General features: G+C 42.0%; 1 long non-coding RNA gene across 1 annotated transcript; it reads right to left on the bottom strand.

The window, feature by feature from the left end:
- Window positions 1-10,534: 10,534 nt before the first annotated feature.
- Window positions 10,535-14,788, bottom strand: LOC107130538 (uncharacterized). The gene is made up of 4 exons (XR_010582494.1): window positions 14,705-14,788; window positions 13,610-13,720; window positions 13,126-13,258; window positions 10,535-12,941 (listed from the first exon to the last, which is right to left on the bottom strand). It is a non-coding gene; the product is annotated as an uncharacterized lncRNA (long non-coding RNA).
- Window positions 14,789-14,864: the final 76 nt, after the last annotated feature.

Raw genomic sequence — 14,864 nt, 5'->3', positions numbered from 1 at the left:
TTGATCCATCAATTCTATTCAAATCTTCATACTGAAGAGAATTAAAAACATATGTCCACACAAAAACTTGTAGAGCAGCATTATCCGTAATAGCCAAAAAGTAGAAACAACCCAAACATCCACCAACTGATGAGCGAATAAATAACATGAAGTATTTCCACAGAATGGAATATTACTCAGCCTCAAAAAGGAATGATTGCCAGAGGTTGGAGGAGGAAAAAATGGAAAATGCAGTTTCTTTCTTGGGTGCTGAAAATATGTTAGAATTAAATAGTGGTGAAGTCTGTGCTACTTCCAGAAAGTGCTAAATTGAACACTTTACATGAGTAAAATGTAGTATGTGAATTATATCTCAACTTAAAAATCAAGAACATTTTCCAGAAATAAAGTTTATGATTTTCAGATTTAAAAGATCTATTGAGTTCCCCTCAAAATGAATTTCAAAGTTCTTCTACACTAAACACATTATTGTGAAATTTGATAACGTCAGCGATAAAGATCTGAAAAGCTTCCAGAGAGGTGAAAGAAAAAGATCACCTGCAAAGAATCAAGAACGAAAATAGCACTGAAGTTTTTCACTGAAATTCTAGATATAATAAGAAAATGAAATTTGGCCTTCACATTCTGAGAGAAATATATATATTTTAAACCCAACTAAACCGTCAACCCAGTGTGAGAATAGTGCACAGGCATTTTGGGACATGCACAGCATCAAAGCTTTACCTTAGATCAGGAAGCTACAGTAAAGTGGCAACCTAAGAAATGGGAGAAAGGAATTCCAGGAACAGGTGATCCATGCAGGAGAGAGGAGCAGCATTGCCGAGAGCCAGGGGTGAAGCAATTCAAGCTGGAGACACTGAGACAAACACAGGAGCGCCTGGCATTCTCTGAGAGGCAGTGCAGTGGTTCTGCACTGTGTGCAGAACTAAATGTGGCATTTACCTCTTATTGGGTACAATGTGCCTTCCCAGGCCTGCCAGCAGAGATTCTAAATCCTAATGCAAATGATATGGCAACACTTGTGATTATAGACATGAGTGTTTGAATTACAGATCCAGGTCCAAACCCAAATCCTCTCAGCAATTAACTGTATGCTGTCATTTAATTACTTAATCTCTCCAGCATGCCACTTCCTCAGATCAATTCGTATGGGAATATAAATTCATAGGATTGTTATAAAGGGTAGTTTGTACAATGAGCTCGTGACTATGAAATGCTTAGCTTGGCATCCAAAAAGTCCTCAATAAGTGGTGCAACAATACCTTTTTATTACAGGAAACACACCCAATTTAGAAAACAGCGTTCATGGGGGATTAAGAGAAGTAACTACAGTCGGGTGAGCAGAGGGAGCCAGCGTGGGGAGGGCCTTTCGTAGGTGAGGCATCCACCACATTTGAAAGTGGGATACAGGGCCAGAGCTGAACATCAACCAGGACGGGCAGGAATGAAGTAAACATCTCATACCTATTCCTTCATGGGTCAGTTCCTTTCATTTTCACTTTTGACTCTGATGCAAAATTAAAACTCTTCTCTGCTTAAATGTCACTATTCTTAATAAAGTAAATAAGTAGGATCCAAAAACTTCAATTGCGTAAAATACATGCTCTTGTTATTGCAAGGCAAATGGGAAATATTTTGCAGTTGGTCATCGCCATCACAATAACAGGAATTCTAAAACTTACACTGTTTACAACTGAACCACACCCTCAAATAATAAAAAAATGGTCCCTCCCTAACCTCTCTCCCCAGCAAGAGAAGGTCTTTGGCCGCCCCAACCTGAGCAGGAGAGCAGGAGGAGAGTGGGAGCCCACAGTTGGAGTGGCAAGAAGCCTGAGGGCTGATGGCTTTGACCAAATAATAGGGAATTGGGTTGACTTGTTTGAATCATTTTCCAAAAACTGATTTATAAAACAGATCAGACTCATTGAAGGAGCTGGGGAATGGTAGCCCACCCCTCAGTCTCCAGCCTCCCCAAACTGTGTGTTTCTCCAGAGTAACCTTGAGTCTCTCCCAGCATGGATTAAAACCCGTGGCTTTTCCAGATCTAAAATCTGAGGCTCTACAATTTACGTCATAGTTAGGCACTTCCATACCTGTGATGGTAACATGCTTACATACTCAGTCTATCATTGTTTAATATTGAATGAAAGACACACATTTTGTTTACTTCTTATGCAGCAGGTTGGCTGTGTTCACCTGTGTTGTCTCAGGGTCAGCTCTTTTTTTTTTTTTGAGATGGAGTCTCGCCTGTGGCCCAGGCTGGAGTGCAGTGGCACAATCTCCGCTCACTGCAAGCTCCACCTCCCGGGTTCATACCATTCTCCCACCTCAGCCTCCCAAGTAGCTGGGACTACAGGCGTCCGCCACCACGTCTGGCTAATTTTTTGTATTTTTAGTAGAGACGGGGTTTCACCGTTCACAGGATGGTCTCAATCTCCTGACCTCGTCATCCGCCCGCCTCGGCCTCCCAAAGTGCTGGGATTACAGGCATGAGCCACTATGCCTGGCCGGGTCAGCTGTTTATTTCCAAGAATCCTGTCCCATTTCCTGGAGCCTATTGACTGGGGAAAAGATGTGTCAAAAGTTAAAAATATGTTGGGCGAAGCCTTAGAAACACAGCTTTTCTGACAAAAACAAGCAATGGGGATAAGACTCCCTATTCAATTAATGGTCCTGGGATAACGGGCTAGCCATGTGCTGAAGATTGAGGCTGGACCCCTTTCTTACACCATACACAAAAATTAACTCAGGATGGATTGAAGACTTAAGTGTAAAACCCAAAAATATAAAAACCCTGGAAGACAACCTAGGCAATACCATCCTGGACATAAGAACAGGCAAAGATTTCGTTACAAAGACACCAAAAGCAATCGCAAGGAAAGCAAAAATTGACAAGTGGGATCTAATTAAACTAAAGAGCTTCTGTACAGCAAAAGAAACTACCAACAAAGTAAACAGGCAACTTACAGAATAGGAGAAAATATTTACAAACTATGCATCTGACAAAGGTCCAATACAGCATGTATAAGGAACTTAAATTTATAAGAGAAAAACAACCCCATTAAAAAGTGGGCCAAGGACATGAAGAGGAATTTCTCAAAAGAAGACAAAAATGTGGGCCAGGCGTGGTGGATCAAGAGGCTGGGCCCCCACCAGCTCTAAGGTACACAATCTCAAAGTAATCCCAGCACTTTGGGAGGCCAAGGTGGGAGGATCAAGAGGACAGGAGATCGAGACCATCCTGGCTAACACGGTGAAACCCCGTCTCTACTAAAAATATCAAAAATTAGCTGGGTGTGGTGGCAGGCACCTGTAGTCCCAGGTACTTGGGAGGCTGAGGCAGGAGAATGGCATGAACCTGGGAGATAGAGCTTGTAGGGAGGCAACATCCTGCCTCAGCTTTCCAAGTAACTGGGACTACAGGTGTCCGCCACCACGCCAGGCTAATTTTTTATATTTTTAGTAGAAACAGGATTTCACCATGTTAGCCAGGATGGTCTCGATCTCCTGACCTCATGATCTGCCCACCTCGGCCTCCCAAAGTGCTGGGATTCCAGGCCTGAGCCACCGCGCCCGGATGGAAAATCTTTTCTTCTAAGGTGAGATGCAACCCCCACTGGAGAGGAAAACACCAGAGAGTTTTAAAAAGGAAAAACCAAGGTAAACTGAGGAACTTCTTCACAGGAGACATAGCAGAGTCCACCCAGCTGGGGTGAATCTCTGCAGTTCCCAACAGGACAGTGAGCAGGACCCCCAAGTCACTGGTCCCTGCAGCGTGGGAGCAGCATGAGCCATCTGTGGTCACATTGTCTCCTCTGGCAGCAGCCTCCAACCAGAAATCCATCTCGGGGTCTGTCCTCACAGGAACCTGATGCCAGAGCTGTGCGCTGAAAGGATTTGGACACAGGTATTTTGTGGAACTGGGCATTTTCCAGGTCTTGCTGGAGGTCATTCTGTGTGAACTTCATGGAGCTCTTTCTCATGGGCTTTTTTTCTAAGTGTGGGAGAGCATGGCCTGCATGACTGCTGGCTTCCAGCACGTAGTGTGCAAACCCAAGCCAGGGTGTGTAATTCACTGTAGCCCTTGACAAAATAGCAGGAGATAAAAGTCATTTCTTAATCTTCTGTTTATTACTCTCAGCCAATTAACTTCTATCTATAGTAGAAGATATTTTACCATTATTTTTCAAAATGGAGAAACACCATGCTCTTTAAAAAGTCTTTTGCAGGCACAGACTTCTCAATTTCATTACTTTAAAATCACTAAAAGATAGAAAAAAGTGAAATTTACGTATCAAAGACATTTTCTTTTGGCAAAATATTCTATTTTGTGTTTTTGTGTTTGTGAACTTTCTGTTCATGTGTCCAGATGCATAAGGAGTTTATTCATTCAATTAAGTTAAAACATTAGATAACATGGTACATTCAAAAAGTAGTGAGGACACATTTTGTTTCTGTCTCTTTAACTGAGAAAACTGGCTGATGCCTCCTGTGTGAGAGCACTGTGTAGCTGATGCAGATATGGAAACCGAGGTTTTCTTACTTCCTGCCGCTGGCCTGGGCACTGGAAGTTGACTCCAGGAGGGCAGGGTGTCTGTTTTTATTACCACTCAGCAGTGCCACACAAATACACACGGGTGTGTCTGCCCTCTAGTGGATGCTGGCAGGCACTGTTCTTATTACCACTCAGCAAGCGCTGCACAAATACACACGGGTGTGTCTGCCCTCTAGTGGATGCTGGCAGGCACTGTTCTTATTACCACTCAGCATGTGCCGCACAAATACACAGGGGTGTCTCTGCCCTCTAGTGGGTGCTGGCAGGCGCTGTTATTACCACTCAGCAAGTGTCACACAAATACACACGGGTGTGTGTGCCCTCTAGTGGGTGCTGGCAGGCACTGTTATTACCACTCAGCAAGCGCCACACAAATACACACGGGTGTGTCTGCCCTCTAGTGGGTGCTGGCAGGCACTGTTCTTATTACCACTCAGCAAGTGTCACACAAATACACCCTGGTGTGTCTGCCCTCTAGTGGATCCTGGAAGGCACTGTTCTTATTACTACTCAGCAAGCGTCACATAAATACACCCGGGTGTCGGGAGGCGGAGCTTGCAGTGAGCTGAGATCCGGCCATTGCACTCCAGCCTGGGCCGCAGAGCGAGACTCCGTCTCAAAAAAAGAAGAACAAAACAAAACAAAACAAAACAAAACAAAACAAAACACCCGCGTGTGTCTGCCCTCTAGTGGATCCTGGCAGGAACTGGGAGCAAATGTGACCATAAAACAATGAACGATTTAAAAAACACTCATTATTTCCAGAGGGGATTTAATTCTAACAAGAGGCTTTTTTTTTTCTTTTTTCAAATGGACTGATGGGTAAAAATAATAAATTCATGAACCAAAAACAAAGTAATATACTTTAGAAAGGAAGCAGGCTAGAAAACCCACAGTTGCAAAGTGAAAAAAATTTCCAATTGCCTCTTTGAGTCCCTTCCTGGAAGTAGTCACAGCCGACTTCCTCCTCTGTTTTTTGTTTGTTTGTTGTTTGCTTTTTTGTGGGGTTTTTGTTGTTGTTGTTTGCCTTTTTTTTTTTTAAAAAAAAATCCCTTTCTCTGCTTTTTTGTCACAGAAGCCTTTGTCACTTGAAACACTGCAAGTGTTCTTTTAAAAAAATTATATCAACCTTTCAATTAAAATGCAACATGTCTTCAACCTGGTATCTAGAGAGGTGAGATGGACAAAGGAGCCCTTGTTACTGCACGTTTTCTTGCCCCAGACTTCACCTTGCACACAGCAACAGACAATGCACAAAGCCACTTCCTTATGGACTGAAATTCTGATCCTTTTATGACCGGCCTTTCCATCTTTCACCTTCTCCTCTCCCATGCTGTGAATGATTGTATTGGACATTTTTGTTTTAATCTCAGTGACAGGGGAACACAGGTAGCTCTAATATAACTGTGACCCAGATGCTTCTGTTTCTAGCATGTATTTATTTTGTAGTAAACATTTACATGCATCATTTTTCACTGTCTTTTGAAAATAATTAGGCAATATCTCATCTGAGGTAGAATGTTTCTAGTGGTTGTGTTCTGAGGGAAAAAAACTAATCTGTTCTCTTTCCACTGTATTCCAGGAACAGTAAGAGGACCTTTTGCTTGAATAATTTTTATCCACACTACAGAGTGGGTAATGAGCAGATTATCTAAAAACAATTCAGCTTCACTTCAGTAACAGCCTCCTCAACTCATTTTTTCTCAACAAACTTATTTTTCCTGCAGAAGAATCCCAGGCTTCTTAGAGAACCCAGGGACTTTTTGCACCTTCAATCGGTGAAATCATCATGTTTTCTTCTGCCGTATCCATAGTTCAAACAAAGATGAGGCAAAGCTAGACTCATTCCTGAAGGAACCCAAGAAATTCCTCCTTTCTCTCTCTGGAATGAAATGAATTCTCTAGACCATCAGTTCTAACCTTCAAAAACCAAACCTGTTTGTGAGATCTCCTTCAAATACTACTGTAGACCCCAGTGTTTATTCATCAAATTTTTGAATATTTGTGTTATTTGGAATCAATTTATTTGTAAGTTTAGTATTTGTATTAATATAAGGGAGAAATGTTTAAATCTGTCTAGGCCATATGTGCCTCTGGCTTATTGCCCAATTAATTTTAGCCTCAGGCTAAACTTTGGTTTCTGTCTTTAATTTTTGTCAGAACAAATATAAGTGATCTCAAAACATCTGCTTTTATTGTAGGGACTCATGCTGCCATCTCCATTCCTCTTTCTTTTCTTGTAATCTGGGTGGAAATTCTTTAATATGAACATTTCAACCACCTTCACTCTCCCATGTCCGCTATCAGCATAGTCAAACTTATCCAGCCAAGGCTGTCATCTTAGGCCAGGGATTTTTTTAGGAATCTATTTTGCTGTGATGCAGCTGGCACCCCTTTGACTCACTTTATCACCCCAGGCTTCTTTTCATTTTAGGAGCCCAAGAGGGCAGAAAAAGAAGTAGGTGAGCAATTAAACCCTCTGAGTCAGGAGCGTCTCCCCTTGTGTTAAGCAGTGTTGTAGAATATTGTATTTAGTAAGCTCCTAGCAGATGAGCCACGTGACTGCTGAGCACACATGCCTGCTTGCTGCTGTGAGCTCAGACACCATCATCATTAGTCTTTTCCAGCTCTGGAGGGAATGATAAGGGCCACTTAATAACCTGTAAATCATAGAGAGTTAAAGGTGTTTCCCCAAAATGCTGATGACAGAATGAAAGGTGAGGAGTGTTAGCCACAGGTCAAAAGTGGAAAGTCTCTCCATGTGGGTTGTTGAAGAAATGTAGGTCTTTTTTCTTTTGGAAGTCTCACTAGAATGGGGTCAAGGACTCTGCCCATTCTAGGATGAAAAATTGGGATATTAGACACCCTCAGATATTTATCCCAAGTCTTCATTTAGGGCTTTTAATTAGTTTGTTCAACCATCACAATCTCAAATGCTAAGCAGGGCATTTGAATCTCTCCACAGTCCAAATCAGCACCGTCTTTTAAAGTTGAGTTTCTCATTATTCTGACCTGATATACCTTATTTATCCTACACCCACCCAATAACATATCATGCTGTTATCTTTGAGACAACACTTGAATTTTATTCAACCTGGAGTGCTCTTCACATGTCTTGTCCAGATCCAGTTTGGACTCATTCTTCAGCCTTGCATCAGTCAATGGGAGCTAGGTTAAACTGTGGTGACAGACAACCTTCAAATTACAGTGGCTCAAAAATCTTCTTCCTCATTTATATACATCTCATGATGGGTCAGGTGAGAGGTAGCTCTGTGCTGTATCATCCTAACACAGGAATCCAGATGGAAGGAGGGACCATCAATAAGATCCCCATTGCTATAGAAAAGAGAAAAAAGCATGCGGAATAGAACTCTGTTTCTTGGAAATTTCTCCTGAAAAAGTCACATGTTATTTTCTTCTCACCTACATTGGCAAAGAAAAAAAAAAACAGTCATGTGGCCATGTGAAAATTTAAGTAGGTGGGATGGAACACTCAGAATGCATTCATAAAAAGTGAACTGAAAATATTTGGAGAACAACACCAATGACTATCATGAATGCCAACATGCATCCCAAACAACCCAGTGCTGTCACTCTCCAAACTTTTTATGTCTTGCAAAGTATTAGAAATTATCTGAAGCCATACCACTCAGAGGGACTGCAAAATACGTAATGACATCTCCTTTAGGATGTCCTTAGAGAATTCAAGGAAAAGAAGTTAAATAATTTAAAAGTGCGTTTGGGTACAGATATTTACCACTAGAGGGTAAGACTAGAGATAGATCGTAAATATAATAACAGGGATTATGCTCAGAGTCAGGGCCAAAAGTATAGTTTGAGGTGGGGTCATGATCAGGGTCAAGATCGATGTCAGGGTCAGAGTAAGGATCAGAATTAGGGACCAGGGTAGAGATCAGGGTTTAGGTTCAGGGTCATAGTCTTGGGAGAGGGTTAGGGTTAGGACTAGAACCAGAACTTTGCTCTCTTCGGGACCCACCTGAGAGTGGGTCACCATGGCTTTGGAGCACCAAGTAGCGTGTCCACCTTGAAGACCAGAGTTTCGTTGTCCTTAAGACTGACCTGGGGAGATGTGGCTGCAGGCCATTGAGGAAGGTGAGGCAAAAGCTTCCTGTCTGCTCCCCGCGTGCTGAGGAGGGAGCTCTGCTATGGGCTTTATTTTCACATGTTACATTCTACAAGTCTTGTTTTACAAAAGCCTCCCTGCCTTGAGGCTTTGGCTGCTGCTGTTCATCATCAGAGTGTGCCATAACATATGGTAAGATTTGGGCTTGTTTCTGGGGAGAAGTCTTGGTACAGAGAAAGGAGCAATGCTTAGAGCCATCATCAGGACGGTTGGGATGAAAGCTGAGGATGGGCAGAGGCTGGAGGAAACATGTGCACCCCGCTGTAAACACTTTTATTCATGTTTTAATTACTAATTTTTCTTACAGTGTTAAAGTAGTAAAAAATAGTATTGAAAAATTGAAAAGTATCCATATTAAAACTTGCAACATTATTTAAGTTTAAATATATTATTTGTACCTCATCAACATTTTTTTTTTTGTTGAGAAAGTCCAAGGTTAATTGGCAGCATATTTTTAATAGTAGATAGAATAATGTCTGTTTTATAAACACTGACATCCTACATTACATGTGTGAACCTTGAAAATCTGAGACAGCTCTCAGATTTTTAGAAAGTGTATTTTGCCAAGCTTGAGGATGTATGCCTGTGATGCATCCTCAGGAGGTCCTGACAACACGGGCCCAAGGTCGCAGGGGCTCAGCTTGGTTGTATACATTTTAGGGAGACAAGAGACATCAATCAATATGTGTAAGATGTACATTGGTTCAGTCCAGAAAATTGAGAAGGCCCAGACGGGGGCTTCCAGGTCATAGGTAAGTAAGAGAGAAATGGTTTCATCCTTTTGCGTTGCTGATTAGTCTCCTCAAATGAGGCAATCAGATATGCATTTCTCTCAGTGAGCAGATGGGTGAGTTTGCATAGAATGGGAGGCAGATTTGCCCTCAGCAGTTCCCAGCTTGACTTCTCCCTTTAGTTTAGTGATTTTGGGTCCCCAAGATTGATTTTCCTTTCACAAGGTCTAACATGTTTTCCTATGAGCATTAATTATTCATTGCGTATTTTATTACACAAATAAGGCACAGATTTTAAAAAAATCATCAACTTTGTGGCTAGCTATATAGACATAATTACACAGAAGCTCAACTAAATTTGCAAACATTCCAGAGTCTGGGTTTCCAATAATTCTTTGTGATTCTTTAAAAGGTAAAAGTATTTTTTTCCCGTAAAACATAGCAACATCTAAAATCACCTGTAGAATGTCCTGCCATTTTTTTTCCCTTAGTTTCCTCATTTTCTGCAAAGCCTCACTGAGGAAATTGACTTTGAATATCCTTTTACACTCTTCTGTTTTAGAAAGCATTGTGGTAAAACATTGAATCATCAATGTCATAAGTTCTCTCCACATTCTTTCTTTCTTTGAATATTTTTTCCCAGTGGCTAATATTTGATTCTGTTGTATTATGACTAAAAGGTAGGCATGGGCACAAAATAAAGACAAGAAGTCTTTGCAATAAGTGATCCCATCATAATGAATCAATTTTCCATTGGAACATATTTTTACAAAGTCACTCTTTTGAAAATATTTAGCCATGAATTGAAACAGAGCCTATAAGGTTATTTTTTTTTCCTGGTCTAAGGCGAACAGCATTTTAGAGAATGAACCTGGGACACAACCACAACACAAGAAAAAAATATGATAATTAAGTTTACTCGTATGTGTGACTACTCTAACGGAAAGCATGTGAAGAGCATTTGTTTTTATTTATATATCAATCTGCTCTGTTTAATTTTTTGTGTCATAAATGCTCTTATTTTAAAAAACAGGACTAGTTAACAGTGTCAATTACTAGTAATTCATGGTATAAATAATTAAACAAGGAAGTGTTAAAAATATAACTGTTTTAAATAAAGTTTTATTTTACATCTTTTTTTACTTACTCAGAAATTGCCCCCCCCAAAATGCAGAGATTTCCCATGTAGCTGCAACCTAGTTTCATCTCTTATTAACATCTTCAATCAGCGTATCTTACATGGCTTATTATATCTTACATAATTTGTCATAGTTTATGAACCAATACTGATAGACTATTATTAACTAAAGTTCATATTTCATTTGGATGCCCTTGGTTCTGTCTTACTCTGACCCAGGATCCCATCCAAGATCCCGCATGACATGTAGTCATCACGTCCCTGTGGGCTCTTCCTGGCTGTGACAATGTGTCAGGTTTTCCGTGTCATGATGACCTTGACATTACTGAGGAGGATTGGTCAGGAATTTTGTAGAATGTCCCCCATTGTCACTGCATGTTCTCAAGGTGAACTGTCACCTTTGATGTTCACTTGGATCATTTGGAAGAGCTACTGTTTGTCAGGTTTCTCCACTGTGAAGTTATTTTTCCTCCTTGCCCATACTGCATGTGTTTTGGTTCTTTTGGAGCACGACACTGTGCGGAGCCCACACTTACGGAGTGAGGTGTTGGCTCCACATTCTTGATGGCTGAGTGTCTACATCAATTATTTGGAATTCTTTTGCAAAGGAGATTTCTATGCAACTCCATTTGCTTATTCACCTGTGTATACAAATACAGACACCTAGATAATTACTTTCAGCTTTAGTTATTATTCAACACTACAGTTCATTCCTGTGTTGGCCATCAGTAGCTGTTTTTATTGGCTATTATTTTTCTTTGATATATTTTAATTTTTTTTAGTACTTACTTACTTTCTGATACTTCAAGATTATCCTGACTCCTATATTTACTGTCCCAGTTCTAGTATCAGACATTTCTTCAAAGAGCATGATTCCTTTCAGAATGGTAGGAAAACTTACATCTGGCTGCCGAATGAGCACATTGTTGAATAGCACTTGTTCTTCATTAGCAATGCTAGGAAGTATATGTGTGTGTCTAACCTACCTATACACACCTAATCATAAAGTTTTCTATGTAGAACTGTGTGTATCTATATTAAACTAAACATAAGTTTACATTCATGTCTCCACCTCTGATCTACTATCACATGAATCATTCTAGCCTTCTCCCCTTGCTAATTTGTAACCTCCCACTTCAACAGTGAGAAACCTGGTTCCTACCATCTGTGACTTATGTAAGTCATTGCTTTATTCCAGATACAGATACTGTGGTTTTACAATTGTTCACAATTGCTTCTGTTGGAAAGAACTTTATAAAATGGAATCCAGTGATGAAGTATAGTTCATTTGCCTTCAGCATACGGATTCTATTCATTTTCAAAGTGACTTAGGTCAACACCATTTTCCCTACACCTTCAGTGAGTTTTTTCATACGTTTATGTCTTAGTCTGTTTTGTGCTTCTGTAACAGAATACCTGAGGCTGGGTAATTTATAAGAAAAAAGGTCCTTTTGGCTCACAATATTGGTGGCTGGAATGTCTGAGATTGAGCAGTTGCAACTGGTGGAGTCTCAGTCTTTTTCACCTCATGGTGGAAAGTGGAAGGGCTAGTGCCTCCCAATCCATAGGTATTCAGCGTCTGTTATAAGCCACACATTGTAACAAGGAATGAACATAAGGGGAATTTGGCCCATATTGTCCAATTGCTTGCTTTAAGTCTTTCAATATTTTAAAAGGAAATGGCTCCCAGCATGCTTGAGTAAGTTCTCTGGCCTCCTCAGCTGGTGAAATAATTACCAGAAACTGCCAAGCATTCAAATCCCCCATTTCTTGTGCCTGGCGAATGGATGACTGGATTGTCCCTGTGCCATATTTGTATTTGGACCCGCTCGCAGCAGTCCTCTACCATAACTAACAGGTGGGCAAGCCTGGATCATTCCCTCATCCTAATTGGCTGTTGGACAAGCCTGAAGCTTCCCTTCGCCATAGTTACTGGCGGGGCCTGCAACGATGGGAGCGGCAAGGCGCGGGTCTCAGGCTCCCCTTCCAAATATTCAGGAGGCTGGCCTGGGGGTGGCCATTCCAGACCTTCCCCGAAAGGCGCAGTAGGTGGCACAGTTTCTTTTATAAGTCTCTGGAGATTAGCATACATACCTTCCCGTTTCTCGCCCTTTTTTAAACGAGACTGTCATGGTTCACTTAGCTGATAATTAGACTCCTGATTACTCAACTTTCCTATGTCATCCTGAAAATCCTCCTCCTCCTCCTCAGGGTGGAAGGGCTCCAGGGCTGTTTTAATTGCAGACCACACAGACCAAGCAGAGACGGGAATATCGCGGCCCTCTTCTTGTGCTCATTTTAAGTCTGATCCGACCTTGTTCCAATCTTCTACATTCATGATTCCATATTCCGGGAACCAAGGAGAATACTTGTCTACCAGACGGAACAAAGATGTGAGATTTTGGGTGCTGACAATTACCCCTCCGCGGCGCAGTAACTGCTGCACAAGGCTTAAGTAATTAGCGAACTTACTGTCAGCTCGACCCACATTTTCCCGAGGTTTCCCTGGAATTCCCCGAGCGCCCTCCTTACCCTAGAGCTTGAAGTGAAAACCTACTCGGGAGTCCTTTGTCGGTCGTCCTCAGCTTTCCACGCTCTGGTGTTCCTTCACTGGATTATTTGTAGAGATTACGGGGAGCCCTGCGTTGGGCACCAGAGACAGCCTTGGCAACCGAGGGAGACCCCCGTTTCTACCAAAAAAAAAAAAAAAAATTAGCTAGGTGTGGTGTCGCTCGCCTGTAATCTCAGCTACTCCATGAGAAGTCAGACAAAACCTGCCACCAGAGACTGATTTTCTTCTAAAATGCTTTCTCCAAAATATTTTGAAAACAAAAGGGGGAAATTGGAAAGGAAAATATTTTGGGCCCCTCGAATCACTAAGATAAAGGGAAAAATCAATCTGGGAACTGCTTAGGGCAAACCTGCCTCCCATTCTATTCAAAGTCATCCGCTGCTCGCTGAGAAGAATGCATATCTTATTGCCTCCTTTGGAAAGGCTCATCAGAAACTCAGAAGAATGCAACTGTTCCTCTCTCACCTACCTGTGAACTGGAAGCCCCCTCCTGGCTTCGAGTTGACCCACTTTTGCTTCAGGTTGTACCAGATCAAACCAGTGTTCATCTTACATATGTTGATTGATGTCTCCTGTCTCCCTAAAATGTGTAAAACTGTCAGATACGGTCAGTTTCTCTTCCAAGGTTTGGCATGTTAACGTTCTTGTGTTTTGTTCTCGAACTCAACTTTCTTGTTCTCCATGCCTCCTTGCCCTTAGTTACTGTAAACAACCTTCGCCTCAGTTCTAATCAATAGCTCACATCTGTTCCCTTGGTTACCTGCTCTGCACCCATTTCTCCCTTCGAAACCACACGTCCCACCATTGTAACTCACATCCCCCTTCCCCCTCCCTTATTTGGGAAAATATTCACAAATAGCCAACGGGGTCAGTGTAGATCTTGAGGTCTGGCCCTAGCCCATGCCAGAGGTAGGGATTGCATTAGGAATAAAAACCCCTGCTTTCCTTTATTCCGTGTGCTCTTGCGATTGTGATTGATGAGAGCAGCACGCTTCCGCAGAGGTAAACTGCGTTGCTGAGAAAACTTTTGCTTAAGTTCTGGTTTTACTTTGCGTCACCGAGCATTTATCTCCAACAAAACCAAGCTGTGCTCTGACCACCTTGGGCAACTGTCATCAGGACATCCTGAGGCTGTGTCATGCACAAACATCCCCAACCTTGGCAAAATAAACTTTCTAAATACTCTTATCCCCAAATGCTCAGGGAGACTGATTTGAATAATCATAAAACTCCGAGGCTGCACTCCAGCCTGGGCGACAGAGCAAGACTCTGTTTCAGAAATAACAAAATAAAATAAAATAAAATAAAATAAAAATCAAATCTCCGGTCTCCCGCACAGCCGACTCTGCGTGAGTTACTCCTTCTCTATTGCTATTCCCCCGGTCTTGAGAAATCGGCTCTGTCTAGGTAGCGGGCAAGGTGAACCCACTGGGCAGTTACAGAATTGCCATTATATTGCGTGCAATTTTATATCTTATTACGCATAATAGCTATAATCTTGTATACAAGGTTAAATGCGAATGTGCTCCTTGCGTTGTCAGATCCCAGCGCAGGAAGGACGCACCCCCTACAAACCGCTAGGCCAAAACGGTCATTCTGGCCACATCCAGCCTCACGTGAGATCGCAATCTCCTGTCACTCAGGGCCTGAGGGGCCGGGGCCTGAAGCCCCATACAATCAGGGGCGCTGGGGGTGGGGACCTGTCAATCAGGCGCACCGCCGGA

The sequence above is a fragment of the Macaca fascicularis genome, chromosome 17, assembly GCF_037993035.2.
Source record: "Macaca fascicularis isolate 582-1 chromosome 17, T2T-MFA8v1.1".
NCBI classification, from domain to species: Eukaryota; Metazoa; Chordata; class Mammalia; order Primates; family Cercopithecidae; genus Macaca; species Macaca fascicularis.
This window is presented reverse-complemented; position numbering and strand designations above follow the sequence as displayed.